The sequence below is a fragment of the Ahaetulla prasina genome, chromosome 1 (genome assembly GCF_028640845.1).
Source record: "Ahaetulla prasina isolate Xishuangbanna chromosome 1, ASM2864084v1, whole genome shotgun sequence".
In the NCBI taxonomy this organism is placed as follows: Eukaryota; Metazoa; Chordata; class Lepidosauria; order Squamata; family Colubridae; genus Ahaetulla; species Ahaetulla prasina.
This window is the reverse complement of record NC_080539.1, coordinates 284,572,226-284,592,118: the sequence shown is the minus strand read 5'-3', so window position 1 is coordinate 284,592,118 and position 19,893 is coordinate 284,572,226. Positions and strand designations below refer to the sequence as shown.

The window sequence follows — 19,893 nt, the reverse complement described above, 5'->3', positions numbered from 1 at the left end:
GTTATTGGTTTGCATCTGCTGAAGGTAGATCTTTTTTCCCCACCTACCCACTTTGCTGTAATATCCTGTACCTTGACCATTTGATTAATCATTCCTCAGAGTCAGGAAGACCTCCTGAAGCACTGCCAGACATGTTGCACAGAGGTGTCATAAAAGGAAGGAATTGGCAGAAATCTGGAAAAAAAAAGGATCCTTATGATGGTGGCTTTCCAGCTGAATAGGGATCAAAGGAAGGTATTAGTTTGAACAGGCTTTGCAGATTTGGCAGCCTCCAATCCCTGTGGACTGCAGTTCCTTTCATCTCAGCCACCACAGCCAACAGCCATGCTGGATCGGCGATAAAACTGTACAGCTAGAGAAAGGCAGATGGGGCAAGATTGGTAAGGGCAGAGTATTAATTACCACCACCCCCAAAAAAAAAGTTTAAATGAATTGACTTTTATTTATGGACAAAAGAGAAAGCCTTGAGATAAAAGTAAACAAAAGGAGGAATGTGCTTCACTTCTGATCATCACTTTACATGTGAGCGTCACAACCTTGGAGACAGACATTTAATGGACATATAGGTAAGCATCCATGCATTGGTTTCTACTGAAGGTTTATTTAATTCCAAAGAAGTTTTTGATTGAGTTTTTTCCCCCTTCCTGCTGTAAATATTGCTTTTTATGATGCCATGTCTTGCTGTATTGGTGATTATGTTTTTGATTTCTAAATTAGTTTTATTATTTTAAGTCCTCAAAGCCTAAATAGTAAACCAATTTACTCTCCCCCTCCCACCAATGTATTCCCAGAGCAATGCAAAGAAGCTTTATCATTATTCCTTAGTTGAGACTGAGGAACTGAGGATAAAATTCTGGCCCATGATGAGCCAGGTTGAATTTGTATAAAAATCTGAACACACATTTAAGTTTAATTCTTTTCCTCCGTGCACATACTCACTTAGCAAAAGACAGGCAAAAGGAATAGGAAAAATAGAAGAAGCACAAAGTTAGCAATAAATTCAAATTTCAATTAAAGAACTGAAAATTTCTTTCTCAAATTCATTAGGAACTTTCTCCTTAGTTCTAAGTGAAAGTTCCTAAGGATGAAAACAATCAACCAATGCCTTCAGAAGTTGTGGCTGCTCCATCTCTGAAGGCTTTCAAGAAGAGACAACCATTTATCTGAATGTATTTTTGTTGCTTGTATCCTTACGATTTATATTGATATTGTTTCCTGATTGCTTATTTGTACCCTATAACTACCATTAATTATGTACCTTGTGATTCTAGATGAACGTATCTTTTCTTTTAAGTACACTGAGAGCATATGCACCAAGACAAATTCCTCCAATCACACTTGGCCAATAAAGAATTCTATTCTATTCTATTCTATTCTATTCTATTCTATTCTATTCTATTCTATTCTATTCTATTCTATTCTATTTATCTGAAATGGTATAGATTCTTCCGCTTGAGCAAAAGGTTGGACTAAGGGCTCTCCAAGGGACCTTCCACCAGTGTTATTCTAAGTTCTAACTTGTTCTCCCTTGGAGAATATTTCTTGGATTCTATTTACTGAGCTCATCGCACATTTTTCAATATTTATTGTAGCCTTGTCGTTTAGAAAATCAGAAAGCCCATGATCTTCTGAAAGCGACAGAGACCGGGGAGGGGGGGGAAGAGTGAAAGGATATACTAGGAAATATTAGTCTTGGCTACTACTTTGCTGTAGCTCAGCAGCTGCGGCAGCTGTCATCATTTTCTGCAATACCCAGCAAGGTTTCTGTGAATCGGTTTCAACAGCCTCAAGATGCATGCCAACAATTGGTTTGACCAACTGCTGTTTGACCATTTTTTTTTTTAAAAAAGAAACCTTATAAACTTCTCCAATGAAGTATTAAGGTTTTAATTTGCAAATCGTCTGCGTGTGGGCATGTATTGCATATAGATGTACAGTATATGCATATGAATGCCTGTATCTGCTGATCTGTATAAATGTATTCCCATCATTTTCGACGTAAGAAATCTATCTAATCTTTCATAGAGATTAGATTGTGACCATGTTCAGATGATTGAAATCTTGTCCCTTTTTTCACATGTGACTGCAATCCTGAAATTTTGACACGCACACACATACCCAACACTGATGTCTCTGGCTAACTTTTTAACCTGAAATCTTTCTCCTTGTGTAGCACCTAGCCTCCTATTGAGGAAGTTTCCTTCTTCGTTTTTAGGGTTATAAAATTATGCGAGATCTAGGCCTTCACATAATATCTCCAAAATCAGATAATTTGAGCTTGGTCATTTAGGCTTTCAATGAGAATTCTGGATTGGTGTATTCTATGATCTATTTCTTTATTTGGCATGGGTCCAAATAAATAGGCTATTAGAAGGACTGTCTCATATTTTGCTGTGTTACATCTAGACCAGGGGTCTGCAAACTTCGCTCTTTTAAGACTTGTGGACTTCAACTCCCAGAGTTCCTCAGCCAGCTTTTCCTCAGAGTTCCTCAGCCAGAAAATCCTTGATTTTCTACCACAATGGAGCCCAAAATTTCTGTTGCTAAGCAAGACAGTTGTTAAGTAAGTTGTGTCCATTTCACGCCCTGTTTTGCCATAGCTGTTAAGTGAATTGCTGCAAAGTGTATCATGTGGTTGATAACTCTAATCTGGCTTCCCCCCATTGATTTTTCTTGTCTGAAGCCAGCTGAGAAGGTTATAATAATAATAATAACAACAACAGAGTTGGAAGGGACCTTGGAGGTCTTCTAGTCAACCCCCTGCCCAGGCAGGAAACCCTACACCATTTCAGACAAATGGTTACCCAACCTCTTCTTAAAAACTTCCAATGTTGGAGCATTCACAACTTCTGCAGGCAAGTTGTTCCACTGATTAATTGTTTAACTGTCAGAAAATTTCTCCTTAGTTCTAAGTTGCTTCTCTCCTTGATTAGTTTCCACCCATTGCTTCTTGTTCTACCCTCAGGTGCTTTGGAGAATAGCTTGACTCCCTCTTCTTTGTGGCAGCCCCTGAGATATTGGAACACTGCTATCATGTCTCCCCTAGTCCTTTTTTTTATTAAACTAGGCATACCGAGTTCCTGCAACCGTTCTTCATATGTTTTAGCCTCCAGTCCCCTAATCATCCTTGTTGCTCTTCTCTGCACTCTTTCTAGAGTCTCAACATCCTTTTTACATCGTGGTGACCAAAATTGAATGCAATATTCCAAGTGTGGCCTTACCAAGGCATTATAAAGTGGTATTAACACTTCACGTGTTCTTGATTCTATCCCTCTGTTTATAAATGATCCCTCTGGTTATAAATGATGATCTCATGACCCCTGAACAGTGCAACTGTCCTAAATACATGCAAATTATGAAGCACCTGAATTTTGATCATGTGACCATGGGGATGCTGCAACAGTCACAAGTGTGGATGCCAGTCATAAGTCAGTTTTTCCAGTGTCGTAACCTTCAATGGTCACTAAATGAATAGTGTTAAATTGAAGATTATGTGTACAGTGAGATGTTTTGAGGTTCCCATTTTTCTAAGCACATTTTCCAGTTTGACATGATTGACACAATTGCAGGCCTTTCTATAATTAATGAAGCACCTGATCAGAGGTGGGTTTCAGCAGGTTCTGGCTGGAGAACCCGTAGAGGAAATTTTGAGTAGTTCAGAGAACCGGTGATAAAAATTCTGACTGGCCCCGCCCCCATCTCTGCCTCCCAAAACCCAGCTGATCGGGAGAAAATGGGGATTTTGCAGTAACCTTCCCCTGGATTGGGGAGGGAATGGAGATTTTACAGTATCCTTCCGCTGCCACGCCCACCAAGCCATGCCATGCCCATCAAGTCACACCCACAGAACCAGTAGTAAAAAATTTTTGAAACCCACCACTGTACCTGATGACTTCTTTTCAGTGTTCTTTGGTTTTCTCAATTGCACAATGTGCATCAGTCATAACATTTCATGTTCCTAAAGTAACTTGAACGTCTGGCATTTCTCTTTTCATGCATGGCTCTAATCTGCATTGGATGATCCCAAAAATTATTTTACTAGCTGTCAGCCTCCGCTTATTACTTTAAGTGTTTATTTACTTAGTAGAGTGTGTAACTGTTTTATCACTTCGTTAAATGTTTTATTGCTAATTGTTGTCATGCATGATTAATGGGGTTGTGGCCCTTTAAGTTTTCGGCTGCCATCTAAGAGGAGGAGGGAAGAAGAATTCAAACAGACAGGTTTAACGTGCCAGGCATACCGACCAGAAGACAGACAGAGGAATAACATCTGAAGTAAAGTACCACGTGACCAAAGAGGAGAAGGACAATGGACTAGAACTGTTTGACCTTTGGAGGGAGGAGGGCTGAATAAGGGGAAATGTATCTGTAAGCCATATCTATTTCCAGTTCTAGCTTTACTTCTATTGCAATCAGATGTGCTCAGTAAAAGTTACCTTTCTCTATAATCAAATGGAGTCAGGGTTATCCTTTCTTGAGTATTGATTGGAGGCAATCTGACATTAGCATTTGAAATTAAGGACATTGTATGATAGCTTTCACACCCTGTTAAGTCTTTTTGGTATGTTGCCCATCTTATGAGCAGGGGTGAGTTTCAGCAGGTTCTGGCCAGTTCTGGAGAACCGGTAGTGGAAATTTTGAGTAGTTAGGAGAACCGGTAGTAAAAATTCTGACTGGCCCCTCCTCATCTATTCTCTGCCTCCTGAGTCCTAGTTGATCGGGGGGAAATGGGGATTTTGCAGTAACCTTCCCCTGGAGTTGGGTGGGAATGGAGATTTTACAGTATCCTTTCCCTGCCACACCCACCAAGCCATGCCCACCAAGCCATGCCATGCCCACCAAGCCACGCCCACAGAACCAGTAGTAAAAAATGTTGAATCCCATCATTGCTTATGAGGTGGACCAAGAAACTCACTCCATAGGAAAACTAGAATGATAGTTTATTGAGATAGGCTATAGTAACAAAATTTGCAATTCTGGTTGGTTTTTTTCCTTTACCTCTTGATTATGAAAGCAGTACCATTCCTTCTTCTTCTTTTTTTTGTCCCCTGAGTAGTAAACAATATGATCTTCCGACTGAAAGTGTCCAATTCCAACCCATTTCAATTCACTGATGCCTAAGATGTGAGTGTATAGTTCATTCATTTCATCTTTTCCTGTCTTTTACATTTCTGTACTTTTCCACATTCCTGTTTTTTAATTCCCCACTATAATTCTGTATTTGCAGCTTTGAATGTTCTTTTCCCCCATGGCAATATCAGCAACCAGGTGTCCCAAAGTCATTAGAAGTCACTCCTAGCCATGTCACAAACACCATTAATACTCCATAAGATCCTTAGTCTTTCTTTATAACCTGTTAAGAGCCAACCAACTCAAGGAGCACATCCAGTGGTGGGATTGAAATGATTTAACAACCGGTTCTTTGTCCTAATGATTTCTTCCAACAACCAGTTCACCAAACTGCTCAGAAAGTTAACAACCGGTTCTCCCAAAGTGGTGCAAACTGGCTGAATCTCACCACTGGGCCCATCATCCAGCATGATATCATCAATCTCTTTGTGCTGTCTACCCTGTGGTTTTCTTGGTAAAATATAGCAGCAGTTTACCAATGGCTTCTCCCACGCAATATGAAGGTAGGAATGTGCATTTTCATGGAAATGATCTTCCTCCTGCAGCACCTTCCTACCCACTGTAGAGATCTGCTTGCTTCACATGTTCACTGGGATGATGTTGTGTCCCACTCCTCCGCTGACGGCCGGGTCAGGGAAATCCAAATCAGGCGTGCCTCTGCAGCTCTGCCAAAGTCCTAGCAAAGTTCTCAAGGCAGGCAGGAGACCAGAAAGTGACTTCAGCAATATAAGGTAGACTTTGCCTGACTCAGAGAATGCCAGAAAGCAGATCCTTTATATAGGCCATGGGGTGTGGCTCCATGACTCAGCACTTATCCAGGCCTGCCCCTCCCTTCCTTCTGTTGACGCCGCCTATCAATTCTCCTGAAGCGAGGGTCACTCCAGTCTCCAGCTGTTGGTAATTGACCTTCCTCAGGCTCACATGCTGTGGAGGAGGGGAAGGGGTCTAGTTGCTCCATTTGCCTGGGCATGGAGCCAGGGCTGGGGGCTGGAAGCACTTCTTCTTCCTCGGCCTGTCTGGGCATGGTGCCAGGGCTGGGGCCTGGAGGCATGCTAGGACATTCCTCAGCGTTTGGAAGGAGATAAGACGGGCCCGGCTGCGGGCAAAGCGGACGAGACACAACAGATGACTTCCATGCCTTAGATCAGTGTTGGCGAACCTTTTTGGCACTGAGTGCAGAAATTGGAGTGTGTGCGCATGTGCAGGGGAGTGCCGGAAACCAGAAGAGCAGCTTCCTGGTGTGCACGTGCGGAAGCGCCGGAAACTGGAAGAGCAGTTCCCCAGCATGCACGTGCGCACCGGGAAGCTGAGCTTCTGATTTCTGGCATGCGCATGCGCACTGGTCACCTGGTCTTCCAGTTTCTTGCATGCATGCACACACAAAGACCAGCTGGCTGGCATACATGCACTCCCACACAAACAAACACTAGCTGGCCAGCACACATGCACTCCCATGCTCGTGAAGACCAGTTGGCTGGCGCGCATGTGCACGCCAGATTCTGGAACAGCAACAGGAGATGACTGGCATGCCTGGAGAGATAGCTCTGCATACACACATGCCATAGGTTCACCATCACTGCCTTAGTGACTCTGCTGAGAGTATATACTCTGGACATACATTTCCAGCACTCTTTGTTCAACCCTCCTGGAAATCCCATTCTCCACCCTGGTAAGGCAACACAGCAGGACTTGAAACAAAGATAGTAATGAATGTCAAGATAAATTCTAAACTAGTGATGTGAGGGGTGGGGAGCAATATTCAGAGTCTCTCTTATGAGCTCATCTCATCCCTCTCACATAGACACCAGATAGGAATTTGGCACAGCAACACCCTTGTTGGCTATTTGGCACTGCCTCTTTACTGTAGCCAACAGATAACTAAGGGAAATCTATCTTTAGGATGTCAGAGAAACCCTTGAATGTTGAATAATCCAGAACTGGCAGTTTCAAGTATTATCAAACAAGGAGAAAACTGTTCTCCTTTTCACATGATGTTGTATCACATTCTTCTTTTGCTTTATTATAAGCTAATCCTCCTATGTTGTTGTTGTTGTTTTTTGCTAAATATTCTCATAGATTTTAGACTCTCGAACAGATTGTAGAAAAGAAAAAAATAATGGTTCAGAAATTGAGAGAACTTACTGAAATAGAATATCTATTAAGGCCATTGAAATCTCAGCCTAAGAGGTGGATAATTTATGAGTAATTTTAATGAATGTGAAAGAACAAGGCAAAAACAAATATATTGGTGGATATGACTCCAGATATATATCTATATATATAAAAATGAAAACCATTCATGCATTAATCATGAAATTTCCATAAATCCTACAAACTTGAAATTTGCCAGGTATGTTCCTCTTGGCTTCTAGGTGCTCACTAAGAAAAGATTTTTTGAAATGAGCATCAGAGCATTAGTATTTCCTATATTATTATAACACGCTCTGATGCTAATTAGTTAGACGTTCTAATCCCCCTCCCAACTTGAAAATAACTCTGGAGAGAATGGGATAGCATAGGACAGGCTTCTGTGGGGCAAGCCTGAGGAAGAGAAGGGGCTAGAAAGCCTGAGGGAGAGAAGGGGGTAGGAGAGGAAATATGGGCTCAGCCTGAGGGAGAGAAGGGGAGAGGCTTCTATGGGGTAAGCCTGAGGGATAGGAGAGAATCTATGGGACCAGCCTGAGGGAGAGAAGGGGAGAGATCTATGGGGCCAGCCTAAGGGAGAGAAGGGGAGTGAAAAGGATCTATAGGGTGAGCCTGAGGGAGAGGAGAGGAGAGGCTTTTGTGGGGCCAGCCTGAGGGAGAGAAGGGGAGAGGAGAGGAACTATGGAGCCAGTCTGAAGGATAGAAGGAGATAGAGAGGAGAGGCTTCTATGGGGCTAGCCTAAGGGGAGAGGAGAGGCCCATCGTAACTACTCATTAATTTTCAAACTCTAAGTGTCAATTTATCAAGCCCGATCACATAGTTTTGTGGCGGAGCATGGGTATTCAGCTAGTATATTGGTGGGTTTCAACCCTTTTTACTACTGGTTCTGTGGGGTGTGGCTTGGTGGGCGTGGCATGGCTTGATGGGTGTGGCTTCATGGGCATGGCAGGGGAAGAATACTGCAAAATCTCCATTCCCACCCCACTCCAGAGGAAGGTTACTGCAAAATCCCCATTTCCACACGATCAGCTGGGACTCGGGAGGCAGAGAATAGATGGGGGTGGGGCCAGTCAGAGGTGGTATTTACCAGTTCTCTGAACTACTCAAAATTTCCACTACTAGTTCTCCAGAACTGTGAACTGATTCAAAAGAAGCAAAGTCAATGGACCAAATCCTGATCTTTCCCCAAGTACATAGTTCACCTGGTATTGTCCTGTTAGTAGGACTGTTGTCTGCTCCTAAATGTAATGTTGCTGCTGGCAACTATGACTGTTTCAACTTTCTCTACCATATTGGCAAAGATCCCGTTTCTGTATATCCAAGATAAATTAACCTTAGGAGTTCTATATAGCCTTCATTTTATCCTCCTTTCTATCATGGAGTTTGGATAAAAAGGTGAATGAACCACAGTCAGCTCACAAAGCTCTGCTTACATTCAGCTTTTAAGAAAATTGGCACAGTGACTTAGTGGGCTTTTGCTGGACTCAAAAGATTGCTGTTTCATTCCTAGCACTTCCAACATGATTGAGAATTTTGACTACAATAACTTAGCAGACGCCTTCCATATGTGCCTGGGCTAGAAGCAGAGGGACACTCCTTGCAAAAATTGTTTACTTGGAGTAATTAGAGGAAGAAAAGCATGAACAAAATGTTATCTACTATATACCATTGAACATTTGCACAAGATAGTACTATTGGCTATTAAAGCATTGGTCCATAAGAATTCTGCAGCCACAATATCAGAAGACATACAATGAAATTTTCAGGACACATTATAAGCATTGAAAAGAATTATAAAAATATGCTGATCAAGAAAGATCTGTACGGCAATCATTTTAATTTGTGAAAATTTTTCCATTGATTTAGTATGTACATTCAGTTGAATGTATACATGATTGTGTGCATGTTGTGAATTATCCAAGTGCATCAGAACCATAATAATAACATCAACAATAACCACAAAGAACTGTGCTAATTTTTTTCTCCCCAATATTATTTTAGTTATCTTGGCAGTCTCTGAATGTTTGCATTTCTTGTCCAATTATTTATAACAATTTCAGACCATGGCTTATAGCATTCTCATGCACAGCATCTGAAGTTTTGAAAAAGTGCTTGCTAAGTGAGGTAATCCTAAACTGAGGTCCATATGGAGGCCATAGCCATTCATAAGATACCTTATGAAGTAACTTTCTGTCACCTTCCTCTAAGTCTACAATAAGAGGTGTGTCTCAGATTTGATTGAGTCCAGACTCAAAGCAGATTGATTCAGATGGATCTATTAAAAGCAATGTTTCTTCAGAGCAATTGAAATCCAAATCTGATTCCTTCAGAAGCTTAATCAGTTAAGTGTTGGCACAGTGGTTAGAATACAGTGCTGCAGGCTAACTCACTGCTCACTCCAGGAGTTTGAGTCTTACCGGCTCAAGGTTGACTCAGCCTTCCATCCTTCTGAGGTTGGTAAAATAAGGACCCAGATTGTTGGGGGAAATATGCTGACTCTGTAAACCATTTAGCTTTAGGGCTTTAAAGCACTATGAAGTGGTATATAAGTACTGTTGCTATTGCTATTTCAAATTCAGAGGGTCATATAAATATAAAAATGTAATCATGAATGTTGATACCTTTTTGACTTTACAGTCAAAAAGGTATCAATGGATTGGATCAAAATTGGGTTGATTGGATCAAAATTGGGATGGATTGGATCAAATTGGGTTGATCCAGGTGAGAGGTCAGAGACGCGTCTTGTTGAGACTGTTTGGGATGAATTTGACCCTGTGGCTCCTGAGGACATGGACAGGTTGTTGGGGAGATTGAGTGCCACCACATGTTTACTGGACCCGTGCCCCTCCTGGCTGGTACTGGCCATGCAGGAGGTGACACGAGGCTGGCTCCAGGGGATTGCTAATGCTTCTTTGTTGGAGGGGTTTTTTCCTACTGCCTTGAAAGAGGCGGTGGTGAGACCCCTCCTCAAGAAGCCTTCCCTGGACCCAGCTGTTTTAGGACATTATCGTCCGGTCTCCAACCTTCGCTTTGTGGCGAAGGTTGTAGAGAGTGTGGTGTCAATTACCCCAATACCTGGAGGAAACTGTCTATCTAGACCCGTTCCAGTCCGGTTTTTGGCCCGGATACAGTACAGAGATGGCTTTGGTCGCGTTGGTGGATGATCTCTGGAGGGCCAGGGATAGGGGTCATTCCTCTGCCCTGGTCCTATTAGACCTTTCAGCAGCTTTTGATACCATCGACCATGGTATCCTGCTGCACCGGTTGGAGGGTTTGGGAGTGGGAGGCACCGTTTATCGGTGGTTCTCCTCCTATCTCTCCAACCGGTCGCAGACGGTGTTGGCAGGGGGGCAGAGATTGACCCCGAGGTGCCTCACTTGTGGGGTGCCGCAGGGATCGATTCTCTCGCCTCTCCTGTTCAACATCTATATGAAGCCGCTGGGTGAGATCATCAGTGGCTTTGGGGTGAGGTATCAACTGTACGCTGATGACACGCGGCTGTACTTTTCCACCCCAGGCCACCCCAACGAAGCTGTCGAAGTACTGTCCCGGTGTCTGGAAGCCGTACAGGTCTGGATGGGGAGAAACAGGCTCAAGCTCAATCCCTCCAAGACAGAGTGGCTGTGGATGCCGGCACCCCGGTACAGTCAGTTGCAGCCACAGCTGACTGTTGGGGGCGAGTCATTGGCCCCAATGGAAAGGGTGCGCAACTTGGGCATTCTCCTGGATGGACGGCTGTCTTTTGATGAACATTTGACGGCCGTCTCCAGGAGAGCTTTTTACCAGTTTCGCCTGTTCCGCCAGTTGCGCCCTTTCCTAGATGGGGATGCCCTATGCACGGTCACTCATGCACTCGTGACATCTCACTTGGATTACTGCAATGCTCTCTACATGGGGCTCCTCTTGAAGAGTATCCGGAGGCTCCAGTTAGTTCAGAATGCAGCTGCTCGGGTGATAGAGGGAGCCCCTCGTGGCTCCCATGTGATACCACTCCTGCGCAGGCTGCACTGGCTACCTATGGCCTTTCAAGTGCGCTTCAAGGTTTTGGTTACTGTCTTTAAAGCGCTCCATGGCTTAGGGCCGGGTTATCTACGGGACCGCCTACTGCTACCGAATGCCTCCCACCGGCCCGTGCGCTCTCACAGAGAGGGACTCCTCAGGGTGCCATCGGCCAGACAATGTTGGCCGGCGACCCCCAGGGGACGGGCCTTCTCTGTGGGGGCCCCTACCCTCTGGAATGACCTCCCCACAGGACTACGCCAACTTCCTGACCTTCGGACCTTTCGCCGCGAGCTGAAGACCTATTTGTTCACTTGCGCAGGACTGGCATAGGATTTTAGATTTATATGGTTTTTAATTTTATATGGGTTTTATCATTTTAAATTTTTAATCCTGGCCAATTGAATAAGTTTCTTAATTGTATTTTAATAGTATTTATATTGTAATATTATTGTTTATTTTATCTGGCTGTGAACCGCCCTGAGTCCTTCGGGAGAAGGGCGGTATAAAAATCTAAATAAATATATAAATAAATAAATAAATAAAATAAAATAAATGCAGGCCTTTGTTATCCATATCTCGTCTATAGTTTGGGATATCTGTAGTTGATAAATTTCATTGCTATAGTAAATTATTTTGTATATATCTGGTTTTCATCATTACATAATTCTAAACTGTTTACTATTTTGCACATATGTAGAAGAATGCATTCAACCTCCTCCACCCATCCCAATTTCCCAGAGGTCCCAGCAATCTTGAGTGTTCTGACCTTATAGAGTCATCCTCTTGTTAAACAACACTTTCTCCATATGGAAAATATGGCAGCATACAGCAGGGAGCTCTGTTGTGGGAGGTGGCAAAAGTTTGTATAAAGCCTTGTTCTTGAGCTAGAAAGTAAAGCTGTTGGACTCATAACAGCAAAGTATCCATTGCACAGTATTATAGCATGAGTGAAACCACTGCCCATTCCATAAAGAGAAGTATCAGTGTGAATATCTAGACATCTCAGAATCTCAAAGTAGTATTGAAAGTCTTGAAACAGTTGGAAAAGGTTCTCAGTCTGTGGACAGATGACCAAAGTATGCCCATAGGAATATGTCATTGAGTGGAATAGTAATCCATTAAAAAATGCTGTAGGAAGCTCTAGGCAATTTGTAGTAGAAGGCACTGACTGTAGTTTCCAAGCCATCAATGGCTAAGTGTACACATCCAAGCATCAATTCTACTCCCAGGATGATTGAGTTTAGGGGTTGCAGTCTTCAGTGCTGATGAGACAAGCCTGGATGTACTTATATTTCTTCTTTAAGAAACAAGAAAAAAATTGCTCCACGTTTTAAGGACTGTCTTATTCTTCTGGTGTGTGACAATGCTGCAGGGAACTGTGTGGTCAGGACCTGGTCCTGTACAGAAAGAATAAAAACCATGTTCCCATATTCTGGAGAACACAAATCAGTGTAGTATTGTGCTTTGTGTGGCTAGGACAACAGCTGCTTTTTACACGAGGTGCCGAATAGTTCACCTTGAAGACCCTAGCCTTCAGAATCCTCCTGCTGAACATTCTGAAGTCTTGAAGTTCATACACCAACCATACTTCTTGATGCAACCAATGAAGCAAAGATGTGCCAGAAGCATTCAAGTCCCGTCACATTGCTTATCTTCAGAATAATTCTGAGTCTTGGAGAAAACAACTTTTCTCAGTCAGTCAGCAATAGCTGGAAGAAGTATAGCATTACGATCAGGACTGGAGCACATCATAACACTAAGGACCCCAGTAGCAGGAACAAAAATGGCATTTCATGTGTTTAATCTGTATGGGCTAGATATTAAAAAGTACTAACAGTCTGCAGATGTAGGGACACTTGTAAAAAGGCACTTTTGTGGTACATATCGTTGGGATGACAACGATAACAAAGAAAGTTGTGTGCAGTCCTTTTCTACATGGCATGAAAACCATAATGTTTCTCTAACTCACGATATCTTTAAGTACTGCTGGCAACAAATGAACAGTTACTAGTGTTAAATGGTAATCTAATCAGACTCCTGATATACACATATTAGGTTTGTTTTTTTCTTTATGGGAAAAATAATTTCAAAGTAGAGAAAAATCCCAGATAGAACAAGCCACCCAAGAGATCCCAGAGATAGCTTTTTAAACTGTTCCCAAAATGGTTATTATACTGTATATGTGATTCTCGATGGTTATTTTCCCATAAATATTGTGTAAGCTTTTAGGAGAGTTGAATTCTTTTCCACTTAAAGAAGTTGAGAAATATAAATTTAAACTTTGTCCCCAACTGTTCCAGCAACTGAACAATGTATTTAATGGACCTTGACTGAAAGAACCCGCTTTTAAAATTATGAATCCATCTCTCATATTTATATATACCATTTGTAAAATAAAAATTAAGTATGCCCATTGTTGTTACCATAGTTCCCTTAAACAATAGGCCCAAATCATATTAATGATTTCAGAAAGTCACCAAGCTTCAGCACCTTTTGTCCTCTATACATTAACTATCCAGTAATAAACAGTAACTGCTTGTATTCTACTGTTTTATCCTAATCCAGTGGGACAGATATTTATCATCACCTCTGAGCTGGGAGATCCATTCTGACAGATCGACATCCTTATTTATGTAACAATTTCATAGACAGTAACCTCTAATGAGTGGAGTGGCACAGAAGTCTGTTAGATGGAAAGGCAGCACTAAACTAAAAAGGGCACAAGGGGTTAATGGGCCTTTTTCCATTCTAGCACTAGATGTGTAATTATTTCTAATAAGGAATGAGTGTATTGATTAGATTCACGCACAACTGTGTTGGTACATGCAACCTGGCATAGATGCAAACAGTAATTGTGCATGCTTTACATTTCTTCACTTAATAATCCTAAAATAAACACCTTTCTTTCTTTAGCCAGAAGTGAAGCTCTTGTTTGTTACCTTTTATGTCTGAGTGAGCTGCGATTTCATTAGTTAGATTTGGTTAGCTTCATAAAACCACACAAAGTGTAGATGAATGAAGAGATTGTGTTAAAATATGAGCCAGCATTTCAGTCCTTTTAATATTCTTTTTTTAAAAAAATTGGAGGATATTAATACAAGGCGAGGAAATTCCTGCTAAACCTGAAAGGTATATTCCAGGTACATGGGAAGTGGGATCAACAGAAATCCTAGCTGGCAAAGACAGCCAGTTTGTTGGCTGCTATTTATAGTTCAGTTCTAGTATGATTGGTGGGCATCTCAACTTGTGGTCTTTCCCTCCTCAAAACTGACATAAATAGCAATAGGACTTAGACTTATATACCACTTCATAGTGCTTTACAGCCCTCTCTATGCGGTTTACAGAGTCACCGCAACAATTTGGGTCCTCATTTTACCCACCTCAGAAGGATGGAAGGCTGAGTCAACCTTGAACCTGGTGAGATTTGAACTGCCAAATTGCAGGCAGCCAGCAGGCAGCAGAAGTAGCCTGCAGGAAATGGACAGACTTACCTTGGAGCTCAAGGATAAAAGTGGATCAGCGTACTATGAAATCTGGACTAAATTATATGAATGGTTGGACAGGAAAAGGAATGCTAAGATGAAAGTGTAATGAATGTCTAGAAATGGATATGTCAATGTATGTTAAACTTGTATGTGAGATATGATTCCTGACAGTTAGAACAATTAATAAGTGGAACAACGTGCCTGCAGAAGTTGTAAATGCTCCAACACTGGAAATTTTTAAGAAAATGTTGGATAACCATCTGTCTGAGATGGCGTAGGGTTTCCTGCCTGGGCAGGGGGTTAGACTAGAAGGCCTCCAAGGTCCCTTCCAACCTTGTTGTTGTTGTTGTTGTTGTTGTTGTTATTATTATTATTATATATTGAGTAGGGATGTAGCTGTTTAAGAGGAATTAACCTACATACTTGACATATAAGAACTAATGTAAATTTGTACAAAGATAAAGTATATCATTTATTAGCTTAAATTTGATGACAATGTTTAAAACCAGAGACGCTAATCCATACCCACTGTTTTTAATTCGAATTATTAATAAAAAACTTTTTAAATAAATAAATAAAAGAAGTAGCCTGCAGTACTGCACTCTAACCACTGCGCCGCCGTGACTCATAAATGGCATTCTGCTCATAGGACCAGCTCTATTATAGGGTAGAATAAATCACTGTCTTAAACCCGGAGACAGTAGTGGCATTTTCCTCTCTCTGACAGAGCTTAAATGCAGGTTTCCTTTCACTTCTTAAGGTAGTGAAAGGCCCCCTAGTTCAGGCAAGAGAAATGGAAGAGGAACTCTACCCGAAGAAACAATAAGAGTTGGCTAGTCTAGTCAGCTATAGTGGGGAAAATAAGATGCTGTCCCATTTTATTTTGGATCTGACTGCAAGGAGAAACAGAAAAGGCATATATTGATTGCTGCAGATTATTGTGATTTAGCTAGTGGGATAGCAAAAATCTGGTTCTTGGGGCTTTAGATCCTTCAATAATGAACATAGTTTTATAAGTCAAACAGACATGGGTCAGTTAAAGGACTTTCTAAGGTTACCTACCAGCTTTAATATGAAGATTACAGTGAACTCTTAAGTTTACTACTTAATTAATCAATACATTTGTGCTTATTTGTCTACAAGTCACATTGCAATTTTTTTAAATAATAATAATAATAATAATAATAATAATAATAATAATAATAATAATAATAATAATAATAATAATGATAATATTTTAATTTGTATACCGCCCTTCTCCCGAAGGACTCAGGGCGGTGAACAGCCAAATAAAATACAAACAGAAATACACAATATTAAAAACAATCCTTAAGAAACTTATTTCAATTAGCCAAAAAAATTTAAAATAACATTACACCCTATAAAATTACAAAAATTTAAAACCCATTAAATTCAATTAAAATTTAAAAATCAGGCCAGTCCAGCCATACGAAATAAATAGGTTTTAAGTTCGCGGCGAAAGGTCCTAGGTCCTAGGTTTTTGCAACAAAGATGCAATGATGATAAAGTAGAAGCCACTAATAACTTCTATGATATCAAGGATACAGCATGACCATGAAAACTAGTCATCAAGTAGGAAAAGACGAAAGTACTGACTATTGATTGCTCAGCAGTAGCCATACAGCTAAATTCAGTGCAATTATAACAAGGTAAAGGTAAAGGTAAAGGTTTCCCTCGCGCATATGTGCTAGTCGTTGCCGACTCTAGGGGGCGGTGCTCATCTCCGTTTCAAAGCCGAAGAGCCAGCGCTGTCCGAAGACGTCTCTGTGGTCATGTGGCCGGCATGACTCATTATATTATATTATATTATATTATATTATATTATATTATTTTATATTATATTATATTATATTATATTATATTATATTATATTATATTATATTATATTATATTATATTATATTATATTATATTATATTATATTATATTATATTATATTATTGTATTGTATTGTATTGTATTGTATTGTATTGTATTGTATTGTATTGTATTGTATTGTATTGTATTGTATTGTATTGTATTATATTATATTATATTATATTATATTATATTATATTATATTATATTATATTATATTATATTATATTATATTATATTATATTATATTATATTATATTATATTATATTATAACAATTACACAGACTAAATCTTCAGCTTTATAGTACAGAAAAATAGGGAAGTCTCAACAGCTGGACTGGTGCTGCTACTTCAGCTTTTGGTTCAGTCATTTGGTACTTATGGCACCAAAGACTTACATAACTATAGACACATAAATGTATGAATGTTTGGTCTCTGATACTAGTGCTAATATATAGAGCCAAACATGGATATTTCTATAACCAGAGATTCAAAATATAGAAACCTTGCAAACATACTGACTCCATAGGATACTTAGTATCAAGTTGATGGACCACATAAAATATGAAATCATCCATCAGGAATGATGCAGCCAATGAACAAGAACCGATGAAATCCAAAACTGGCAGCTGTAGATCCTGTTCAAGAGGGTCATATATATTAGGCAGGCTATCAGGAAGAGTGGGGGAAGGGTTGGTTAATTACAGCAAGTAAGTTGCTTGCTTTTTAGATATTCATCATTTTTGAGCTGTTTGGTAGGCTTGAGTGAAATACGGGAAGCAGGATGTGTACCAGTGTAAGTTTGCCACAAGATTAGGTAAACATCAAGCCTATTCAGTGAATTAAAAATATGATTGTCTTGCTATTATACTGCTCATCCTGTCTTTTATTCCATCTCTCCATTTAGAAAGATCATCAGGATCATATCCATTTAACATTTTGAATACAGAACATTTAAATTATACCATCATTGTTTTATGTTTTACATTTGTAATCATTTTATTATGTTAATTATGTTACTATACAGTACATATACTATACATAAGAACATTTACAATGTGTATAAAGTATACCATGGCTATAGTCCATGGCTATTGAGATAAATCAAAATAACAAATATATCTAATCATAAATAAATCACATCTATTCAAGTTTGATGAAATGGTGGTTTCTGTCATCGATGGCTCATTAATTTAATTTTGTAACTTTACTAATTGAACAGGCCTTATTAACCCACAACTCAGTTATTATTTTATCTGGAGTTTCCCAATGTTGCACAATTATTATTTTGGTGGCTAAAATTAAACAAACAAGTTCCTTATTTTTAAGTTTATGATCTAGTAAATAAACACAGTAAGCCTTGCTGTGGGGAGCATCCAACTCTTTGATTAGTGATGATACTTATCTCCCAAAAAAACACCCTTACATCAAAAGGGTATAACTGTATAACACAACTACCACAAATGAAAAAAAATGACTTTGTTTTGATAATCTCTAAACCATTTGGAGAAATAATTTTGATATTTATCATCTTTGTTGCTGGCAATCCTTATGATTTATATTGATATATTGACCATCAATTGTGTTGTAAATGTTGTACCTTGATGAATGTATCTTTTCTTTTATGTACACTGAGAGCATATGCACCAAGACAAATTCCTTGTGTGTCCAATCACACTTGGCCAATAAAAAAAATTCTATTCTATTCTATTCTATTCTATTCTATTCTATTCTATTCTATTCTATCTTCCACTGCATTGAAACGGAAGTGAACGCCCTGGCTTTTATAACGTCTGCCAGTTTGTATGGGATCACTAAAATCAGTTTCCCAAGCTTCCTTTAAACCATATGGTGGATCCCCTATTTCTGACAACAAAAATAACCTATAGATTTTTAAAATTGTTCCTTTTGGTTGTTTTAAATAAAGAAGCATTAAATTTTTGAAATTGGCTTAGGGCAGTGTTGCCGAATCTCTGGTATTATTAATGCCCAAAAGTAATTTAAGCTGATACTAGAAGATTCATGCTAACATCACCTATTTGTTGCTCTTTTCATCTAGAAAGATTATATTTACTCAAAGATTTTAGTTTAACTAAACCATAATAATCATCCTGATCAATATATGAGGTATTAGAGGAGTTAAAGGGGAAGTCTCTTATTATATTATCAAGTATCTAGTCTTCCAAATTTAAAACATTATTTTGGTAAAAACATTTTTGGTAAAAACAGAATATTTCGGGTGAAAGAAGCATTGGTTTATAAACCTATCTGTCTGTAACATAATTTCAATATGAATTCATGGTTTAGAAATGTCTCCCCTAATAAATGGAATCATATGCTCTAATTGTGCTGCTTGATCTATCAACAAATTAGGAATGCTCAGCTTCCCTGTTTTTTTCTGCCTCTAAATAATATCTTTTTATTCATTCTGAGTATTTAAAATTGGTTAAATAATCAAAATTCTGGCACTTTTATTGAGATCCTAGGACGATCTGTTTCTGAAAACAAAGCAAGGTAGCTAAGATATTTTATAATTCCTTGAGGTATTCATGTTTTAGCTTGCTTGTAGTTGTGCTAGTAAATAAACTCTCCTCATCACAGAAATTCAAATCTATTTTAATTTTACAAGTTATGAGGCCACATCAGAGACAGTGTAAAGTAAGTAACTGTGCAGACTTATCTTTTCTTGCTCCACCTATGATGTCAGCCTAAGCCTTTTTTTCCTTAGCAGGACAATCTTTCATTCAAGCCATAGAAGTCCCTGAGAAAGTTTGCTTCATTTCTTTATTTCCACCACCCCCCTCCTTTCCAAAACTGTCGAGTGAGCTCCTAAAAAGTTATTGAAAGGGCATTTACGCAGCCTGACACATTCCATTTATTTCAATATGGTGACAATGAGAGAAGATCTAGTTAAAGATATTGCCAAAGGCTTATGGGATACTTAAAAAGATTTTTTTTTTAAAAAAAATGTAATGCATTACAATAGAATACTTTGTTTTTGTAAGAAGGGTGTTCTGTATTCGCCAAAAAAGCTGCTGACTTAATCATTAGTTATGATGAGAAGAGATTTAGTGGTCTCTTTCTTTACACTGTCAGTGAGAACAATGTTACTGAAAAAGCCTGTGCTTCCCATTATAAATCACTATAAGCTCCATGAAAAATTTTCAACTACCCTGGGGTTTAAGTGAACCAATACTTGGTGGTGTAGACTCCCCAATTGAAGTTTGCTATGCAAAGCTGTATAAGGTTCCC

At 39.6% G+C, this 19,893-nt stretch overlaps 1 long non-coding RNA gene across 1 annotated transcript in view; it reads left to right on the top strand.

The window, feature by feature from the left end:
* Positions 1-17,746, top strand: part of LOC131187223 (uncharacterized) — a 30,789-nt gene extending 13,043 nt beyond the window's left edge. The window contains exon 3 of the long non-coding RNA XR_009152501.1: positions 17,549-17,746. This is a non-coding gene — a long non-coding RNA (uncharacterized LOC131187223). The remainder of the gene's footprint in view (positions 1-17,548) is intronic.
* The last annotated feature ends 2,147 nt before the right edge of the window (positions 17,747-19,893 follow it).